This window comes from Lynx rufus, unplaced genomic scaffold (assembly GCF_022079265.1).
Source record: "Lynx rufus isolate CCGP_SWC_20201006 ecotype Redwood Valley unplaced genomic scaffold, mLynRuf1.p SCAF_2, whole genome shotgun sequence".
NCBI classification, from domain to species: Eukaryota; Metazoa; Chordata; class Mammalia; order Carnivora; family Felidae; genus Lynx; species Lynx rufus.
Window position 1 is genome coordinate 60,280,399 of NW_025814834.1, and position 9,101 is coordinate 60,289,499.

Consider the following 9,101-nt stretch of genomic DNA (forward strand, 5'->3'; position numbering starts at 1 on the left):
CAAATCACATTCTAATTTTTCAGATGTGTTCTCCAGTGAATACACGTAAATTTAATAAGAGTCATCTATATAAATGTATTTACATGGTATACCCAATCAAAGGTTTATATCCCGCCATGTTAAAATAATTGCTTTTACACAAGAAAGGCAATTTTTCTCCATGCAACAATAGCCAGCCCTAATTTGGTAGCATTTTAACTTGTTTCCTAAACTCTCACAGCTGCTTTAAATATTAGTAAGTATCTACCACACAGCACTGATGGGTAAGTTAGAGCAGGGACAGCACAAAACTCAGAGCATAACAGGGTGTCATAGCACTGAAAATGTTGAAAATCACTAATGTGATGGTTGAGTCCAATCGTTTGAGTACTTGAATAGTAAGACAAACCTTTTCAATTTTTAAAAATTTTCTTAAAATTGAAATTTAAAAAAGATTTTTAACTACGAAATTGCTGAAAGCAAACATATACACGTGTGTGTGTGTGTGTGTGTGTGTGTGTGTGTGTGTGTGTGACCATCAATGAACTATCAAAAGTGAAACTATATGGAGGCAGAAAACCTTAAGTGGAGTATTATTTGACTTTAAAGTTTTCAGCTTTCAAGTCCAAAAAAATGGACTTTGGTCCTGAATTAAAAACAACAAAATAAAACAAAAAAGACTAACGTTCTAACATTAAAAAAACAAGATTTAGAATTAAATAGATAGGAGTTTGAATTCTGCCTCTAGCTCTTGGTAACCTTGAACCAATCACATTTTCTGACCCTAACATTTCCAACCCAATAAATAAAAAATCTGAAATCTCTTCCGTTCTGTTACCAAATGTCTTCAAGTTGCTAGCTCAAAATTATGAAGTCTGCAGAGTATTACCTGACTTCTTTAATGAGTCTTACTTCCAAATACCACTATTGCAACACAAAAGCAGCATGGTCCAGGGGAAGCACCCCAATTAGATCCATTAGTGAATCTGAGCTTATTAGCTGTTAGACCTTGGCCCAGGCATTGTACCTCTCTGACCTCCATTTTCTCACTGGAAATAATACCCATCCTGCATAGTTGCTGGGGAGTAAGAGATGCCATGAAAGTGCCTGGCATAGTGCCCAGCACCTAGTACACAATACTCAATACATGGAAATTATGGTTCTCAAGTTATCTTTATAAGTCTTGTTACCATATTTAATATTTAGTCATCTACTCCTTCAGCTTTCACCATTGGATATGCTTTCCTCAGTTTTCCTCCCTGTGTTTTCAGAATTGTTTTGTATCTCCATTAGTTTTGCAGAGCAATGATTAACAGATAAATGTACTATTGGTCCATGAATCCTTCTTATCTGCATATGTTTTAATGCTTTCTCACTGCTCTGTTTGCTGCTTTTGGTTTTGGCTATTTTTGCAAGATCTTATTAAGTAATTATAATTTTCTTTTAAATTATTTTTTTCATAATGAGACTAAGTTATTAAAAGATGATAGTTTTTTTTGTTTTTGTGTGTGTGTGTGTGTGTGTGTGTGTGTGTGTGTGGCACTTTTTAAGATACCAGAGTTTTTAGGACCTATTAATTCAATGATAGCATTCACTTGGTACATTTCTAGAGTATACCTACTTCCATGGTGGCCACTGTCTTCCTTTAAATCTTATCTACTACATGTCAGATGGATTCAAGAAACTACAACCAGCTTCATTAAATACCTGCAAATCATAACTTCTTTTCAAATTAAACCCACCTTATAAAAGCACTAATAACTTTACTAGAAAATAGGTCTTTGGACTTTTTCTGGATTTTTCTTTTAGGTTTATATGGACCTGTGATTTCTGAATTCAGATTCTTCCTCTTTTTCTATCCCGAATTTACATTTTCCTTTTTCCCTTCTTCACAAAAGTTTATTTTTGACACAGTATAGAAAAAAAAACTATTTTATTATGACCTAAATCTGACCAGAAAAAAAAACCCTTTTATAAAACAGCTCTCGACAAATTATTTTGCCAACCTTGTTGCTCTAATATTTATTTATGCTAGTATTATTTCAGCCTCCTTAACACAGATTAGTGAATACAATAATAAAAATATGCTTTTTCATCATGTGTATTAAAACAATACCACTTGGATTATGGTTCTACAACTCTTTCTTTCCTACACGTCTTATCTTCAAAGCATGGGGAAAGCTGGAGTTTGGCGTTATTTGTTCATAAGAGCAAGGTCAAAGATTCTAAGATTCTATTCTTGAACAGGACTGCTGTTCTACTGTTGTTTTTAAACCACTCAAAAAAGATCTGTAAGACTCGCTGGAGGAGACTAGGTTGCAAACAGAACCAACTAGTACTTGTGTCTACCATAGATATCCCTTCCTTCCTCCAAGGCTTCTACTGGAAAACAGCATATCCTGTAAAGAACTGGTTGAATTCAGTGAATAGGATCTTTAGTCATGGATATCAGAGAGAAGCAGACTTTAAGAATCCAAAAAATAGCTATTGTTTCATTTTTTTCCCTCTATGTTTCATCATAGAAGTAACAAACCCCTCTAATTAGAGCAAAGGTTAAAATAAAAACGAGCTAGTTAAATGAAACATTCTTACTTGTACTTTAATATTTCAATTAATGAAAATAGACTTCCATGACATACTTCCTTGCCAGAAATGTCATTACTTGAGGCAAAACACTGGAGGAACAGGAATGTAGGAGACAGGGGCACTTATGGCACAGAAATACTGTGTGGAAATGCGTCTGTGCTCAAATAGAAGCCCAACTAGGCAACGTGGAGTAGGTACAATCCATAACATGGGTCATGGCAGAGGTGGTTGTTGTGTTGAGCGACTGGAGGCATAGAAGAAAGCTGGACCAGAGTCTCTGAAGAAAATAAAGGAGCATTGAGACAGCACATTTCCATGGGTTGGCAGGAAGAGGAATTCACAGATGTTTGGGGAGGTGGCAGAGAAAACAAGAATAAACCAGGCTTACTTCAGTCAGCAGGCTCACCCATCCCCAAATGTGCTGCTTCTTGTGCTGCACCATTTTCTGTCAAATAGAAAGTATCTGACTACCCTAGCTGCTAACAAACAGGTACCATCTTGGACTAATTACCTGGAACAAATGTTCCCTGAGAAGGATAAATATGACAGTTAAAACCTAGTAACCTCGACATAAGATGACAGCAAATGGGGACTGCTAAAACCAGAGAAGACCATGGAAGACCCTATATTATGTATCGATCCAGAGACAAAGCTAAAAACTACAGAGAGAATTCCTGGTTATTAGAATTACCTAATAAGAAAATATGCCACTCTGTCTAGTAGTGAGCTGCCTATCGCTGAGAGTGTTCAATGGGAGGTGGCCATGTGGAATAGGAGATTCTTGCAACAGCTAGAACAGCATGAATGGTTTTTAAGACCTACTCCAACCCTATGAGTATGCTATGACTAATCAACCTACTACAAAGTATGGACGGTATTCTTTCTCAGGGATACAGTCATGAACCTAAGAGTCCCCGGCAAAGTAAAGGAACAGTGATCAGCATCAGTAATGGAAATAATGGAGATGACTGGGCCATACTCCTCAATTTCTCCTCCCAAACAGGTTGAAAAGGTGAGCATCATATTCCAGATTTCTATCCTTCCACTATTCTTTCCCCTCTCCTCCACTTCCAAAGGCAAAAAGCTTTGTTCATGCTGAAAGCCACAGTATAACCACAGAAAATAAAAAATCTTTGGATGATGATATACTATTATTCTTTTCTCAGCAAAATGAAATTGCATTACCCCATGCAGTGGGCTGGGCTGCAGAGCTTAATGGCACACATTCATTTATCAGAACCAGGCTCACGCTCCTCCATACATGGAGCACCCAGCACTGTGCAGAAGGTGTATGAATAAATCCAGTTCCTACAAGTCAATTTTACCTTAAGATCTAAGGGACTATACATGCCTGTACTGGTTTGTTCAGTAAAGTCAAACAGTACAGAAGAGAATGCAAAATTCACATGAGTTTGTTTTTTTTGTTTTTTTTTTTTATTTTTTTTTTCAACCTTTTTTTATTTATTTTCGGGACAGAGAGAGACAGAGCATGAACGGGCAAGGGGCAGAGAGAGAGGGAGACACAGAATCGGAAACAGGCTCCAGGCTCCGAGCCAACAGCCCAGAGCCTGACGCGGGACTCGAACTCACGGACCGCGAGATCGTGACCTGGCTGAAGACGGACGCTTAACCGACTGCGCCACCCAGGCGCCCCTCACATGAGTTTTTAAGATTAAATACAAGATTTTAAAGAAAGTGCTTGCTTATATGGGAGTCTTTGTTTTATTTACGGGGATATTTACAGATCCCTGAAGAAATACATTCTTCTCCACAATAGGATACTTTGGTTAAAAAAAAAAAAGTCTCATAAGCAGACTTTTTCCATGACCTTTTAGATAATGATTCTTACCTTCTCTTTTTGGTTTTCCTATACAAAGTCCAGAAAGAAGGAGGTTAGTCCCTGAAGATAAACTGTGCTCAAAGCCAGCTTTAAGAAGGGTTCCAAGTAATTTTGGTTTAGCTTTTCTAGGTCATAACCTTCCCCTAGTCACACAACTCCTGAGTTCTTCAAATTCTTCACATAGATATTTAAATGCATTAACTTTCAGATTCTTTCGCAAAAAAATCTCAAAGTTATACATAAACACAGAGGTACACAAAGCTGCTTTTCAAATCCTTATACTCAAAGCAGGGGAGTATCTATGAAAACCTCCCAGCCCTGCATATACACATGAAGTATGATTTGGGAACAGGGCCAGCTACCAAGAGCAAGCCTTACCTGGGTATAGGTGAGACAAGCAGCCTGCTCTGTGTCTGATTTGAGAATGTGGAAAACACTCCTTACTATTCAGTTATGGTGGCTGAAGTTTTAAGCTCTGGTTCAAGCATTACCACGTGCTCATAAGCTTGTGCAGCAAGAAGGCATTACTGTGCCCAATGTACACATGACAAAACTGAGGATGGGTATGAAAGTTGCCCAAGCCAAGTGCTGAACTTACAAGCGACATGACTAGGATTCAAACTCAGGTCTGACTTCAAAGTCATATCTTTTTTTTTTTTTTTTTTTTTTTTTTTACCGTATGTCTTTTTTCTCACTGTATCATTCTGCCTCTTCCTTCTAATCTGCCGTTTTCTTTAAACACTTTGCTTATTACAATAATCACTGGATTGCTTGTCATCCACCTGAAGTTCCATTTGAGGCTTTAATTTCCTATTAGCAATTGTGATGTGGGGTTAGGGTGGCAAAGCATGGCTGCTTTGTTCTCAGAGAATCTTCTACAGTGTTGGGATTATTTAACTGCTATTAGGGCATAATCGATGCTTCAGCTGTCCGTAGGAGGGTCTGACACAAAAGCACCCATGTATCAGTCAGACCAATCTAAGCTCTAGCATTTATAGCTCTCTTTCCTTAACAGGTACAGTTTTCTGGTCACAGCTGGAACTCTGCTTATTTGTGTGTAGTGGGGCAAGGTTAATAGCCACGAAAGAAGTAGCCTAAATCTTCCCTGCAGTAAGACCAAAAGGTGCCTTAGCTGTTCCTATTACATTTAGATAGACAAGACACCCTCCCTGTCAATCTGTCCTGGGTAGAATAAAATGGAAAACAAATGATCCAAATTGATTTTTATTTTCAGTATCTCTGGATCCAGATATAAGGCTATCTTATTCCAAGAGGTACTATATCACCACAAAACACCTTTTTCTGGCTTAAAAAAAAAAATCATTGATTCTCTCCTCTCTTTTCTTTGAATCTAACAATTTCTAAAAACTGTCCATTTTTCTCTTTTACTCCACACTAATAGCTTCACTCTATGTCTGACCTCTTTTCATGAAACGTCATTGTAATTTCGCCAATGTTTTCTCTGACTAGATTATTTACTCCACGCCCCTCATAACTCCTGTTTATAGTTTGGTAGCCCTGTCAAAGTCAGTTTCACTGCTCATTTCAGATAGGCACTCAGCCAATATATTGCCAATAACACTCACTCTTGTGCTAACTTAAAATACACAGAGCAGCTTGCCAAGTTTCCTTATTTGGCAAGAAGGTCCCTCAGTTCCCAAGATCTTTGACCATCCATTTTTAGATCCAAATCCTCCTGCTTAATATTTGGATATTTCTCTCTTTGTCTCTCTTTAATGTGTCTTATGTGTCCCCTAAAAGAGTAAGAAGAGATCAATCTTTCCTTTCCTAGACAAGGGCCTTTGTCATTGCACGGTGGTCATTTACTCTGGAATTATTACCATTATGACTTTTGATTTAAATAATATCTTCCAGGTTAAAAAAAAACTCGAGAAAAGTTATAGTAGGAATTATGCTGTGGAATACTAAGAGTACACGTTGCTTTAGAAGACCATTTTCCTCTACCTTAATTCACTGTTTCCAAACAAACCAAATTCACGTTCATTTGCAATCTCCCAAATCGCTCACTACTGTAGCCGGAACTTTAAACAAAGGCCAAAACCATAATTAAAATGTAGCTGTCACATATTTTTTTTTTTTGAAAATCGAAAAACGACATGAAATTTCACTGTGGAGATGTAGGCCTACTACAAAGAAATCATTAACTGTCTTGAATCACCTGTTTATTTTTGTCTTTAAAAGTGACTGTGGGTTGGGATCCACTGAATCCTGACTGCTCACTTCAACTGAGGTCAGAAAAGCAAGAAGGCTCCCCGTAAAACAGGTTCGGGGATAAAACAGGAATATACTTCAGCAACCATCTGAGGCGATTCTAATACACCATTATTAATCGAGAGCTGCTTATTGTAGTATCATCCAGAGCGGGCCACTAAACGATGTTGCTTTCGTTATTAACAAAAATACTAATTAAGTCCTCCATAAACAGTGCTTATGAGAGATCTCGAGGCGCATCAGAAACGCACATTTGCAGCAATCTTAACAATGGGCTGCCCCGTTTTTTAGGCAATTCGAAGCCATCTCGCCGGGTCTGTATCAAAGTCGGTCTGCAAGCTGTCAGGAGCAAGCGAGGCGTGGCGGCGGCCTCAGCGCTGCCCTGCCGGCCTGGGCCAGGTCGCGGGGCCCGCGGACCGGGGGACGCCATGGGGGTCGCCGAGGGACACCCGGGTAGGGTGGGAGCTACCCTCGCCGGTGGCAGAAAGGGCCGCTGGAGGGTGCGGGCGGCGCGAGCCGCACGCTGTCCCGGGGAGGGCCGCTCGAGGTGGAAGAAGCCGCCCGGGCCGGGTGGAAAGCAGAAGTTAGTGGTCTCTCCTCGCAAGCACAGCCCTCTGCTGGGAAGTGGCCCGCGCCCAGCCCTGATTTGGAAGACTCGGTTTCGCCTCCCAGAGGTGCCGGCTCGCCCGCTGAGAAGCCGGCGCTCGGGCCCCGGGGTCGCGGGCTCGGCCGGTGGGGGGCCCGGCGCTCGGCGAGGGGAAGCGGTGGCCCCCGACGCCGGCGCCGAGCGCAGGGCCGAGAAAGCCCGACACGCGGCGCCCGCCCTTCCGGGCGCCAACTTCTGCGTGGGACCGGTCCGAACTTTGGGCCCTCTGGGCCGCGGCGCGGAACTCCGCGGGCGGCGGGAACGCTCGCTCCGGCCGCAGCGCCCGGAGGGCCCTGGGTCGGGGAGGGCGACCAGCGGGGCCCCGCAGGCCGTCAGGGCCTCGGCCCCGAGACGCCGGGAGACTCGCGAGCGCGAGGGGCCTCCGACCCACCTCGCCCTCCGCGGCCTCCGGCCTGACCCTTACCTGGCTTCCGGGCCGGGCGCGAGCGGCAGCCGGGGGCGCCGAGGCCCGCGCGCGGCGAGGGCAGGGACGGCGACCGGGGGTCGAGAGGACGGCGGCCCGCGCGGCTCCCACGCTTCCGCCCGAGTCAGGAGTTGAACATTCCGCCTCTCCGCCCCGCGCCAATGAGGAAGACAGTCGCGACAACAGCACCACCTACCTCCGAGCGCGGAACGGCCGGGCCTCCCTGCCCGCGCCGCTGCTCAGACTAGCGGGCCGGCGGGGCGTGGGGAAGCGCTCGGGCCTCCCGGGCCTGCACCCCCGAGGGCTCCGTCCGCCCCGGCAGCCTCCGCAGCCCCGGATGGAGGAGCTGAGCGGGGAGCGCACTAGCCCTGCAGCGCGTGGAGGGGAGAGGGAGGCGTGCCCGTGGACCTCTCGGTAGCTTCACCTCATTTTAACAAGTTGACCCCACTTGTATGGTCAAGTCAGTCCTTTCCCACAAATATTTACTGTGTCAGGGGCGCTGGGAGTACAAAGAGATGGGAGGCTGCTTCATACCTTGCAGGAGTTAATTATCTAGTTGGGAAGGAAGGGCACAGACCTGGAAAGATGTTTCTAGGAGATAGGGCTGAAGGCTGCCGTGATGGAACCGTAAGTAAATACCTACGGAATTGTGAGGAGGGGTCATGGTCTGCTGCCCTGGTTGGTGACTTTAACAAAACTGAGTTCAGATGAGAAGACTAGAATCCTTTTCACGTGTGAGCAACAGGTGGTAAAAGGTATTGGGAAGAAAAGTGATTGTTGATTGGGAAGGATGATTCTGTGGAGGAAAAGTGAGCCGAGGTCGCAAAGGTACTGGCAGCATTATCCAGGGGTTTGAGTTTGGGGTTTATGATCCATGGGCACTGGGGAACTGTGGAGAACTAGAATCATTGAAATAGGTGTTTGTGTCTGAACAGTGATTTAGAGAGAGAGAGAGAGAGAGAGCGAGCGAGCGCAGCCCACATGGTTGTAGGATGTGTTGCTAGAGCAAAACTGGGAGGCAGCATGAGAGGTCAATATTGTCACAACGTGGTAATAGGATTCTGAGGACCTGAGCAAGAGTGTACAAAATGGAACCCGAAAAGGAGGAATGGAATTGAGAGCCATGTTTCAGGAAGAGGCCACAGAAACTGGGGAGGTAGAAGAGAAGAAGGAAAGAGTCAGAGATGATGCCAAAGTGTCAGACCTGGATGACTGGAAGAAGGATGGTGTCATTGACCGAAATAGGGATGTGTGGGGGAGAAGCTGGCTTCCTGTTGAGTTCCAGGTCATGGGAGGAAAAACAGGTAGAGATGCAGCGGTTGAAATATGAAACAGAGATTCAGAAAAGAGGTCATGAGAGAAATACAATTCTAAGTCATCAGCCAGTTGAAGAT

General features: G+C 43.7%; 1 protein-coding gene across 1 annotated transcript in view; it reads right to left on the minus strand.

Annotated features, from left to right (window-relative positions):
* MAP3K20 (mitogen-activated protein kinase kinase kinase 20) overlaps nt 1–7,844 on the minus strand; it is a 183,209-nt gene extending 175,365 nt beyond the window's left edge. The window contains exon 1 of the mRNA XM_047083311.1: nt 7,708–7,844. The gene's annotated coding sequence lies outside the window, so the exon portion shown is untranslated. The remainder of the gene's footprint in view (nt 1–7,707) is intronic.
* Between the last annotated feature and the right edge of the window lie 1,257 nt (nt 7,845–9,101).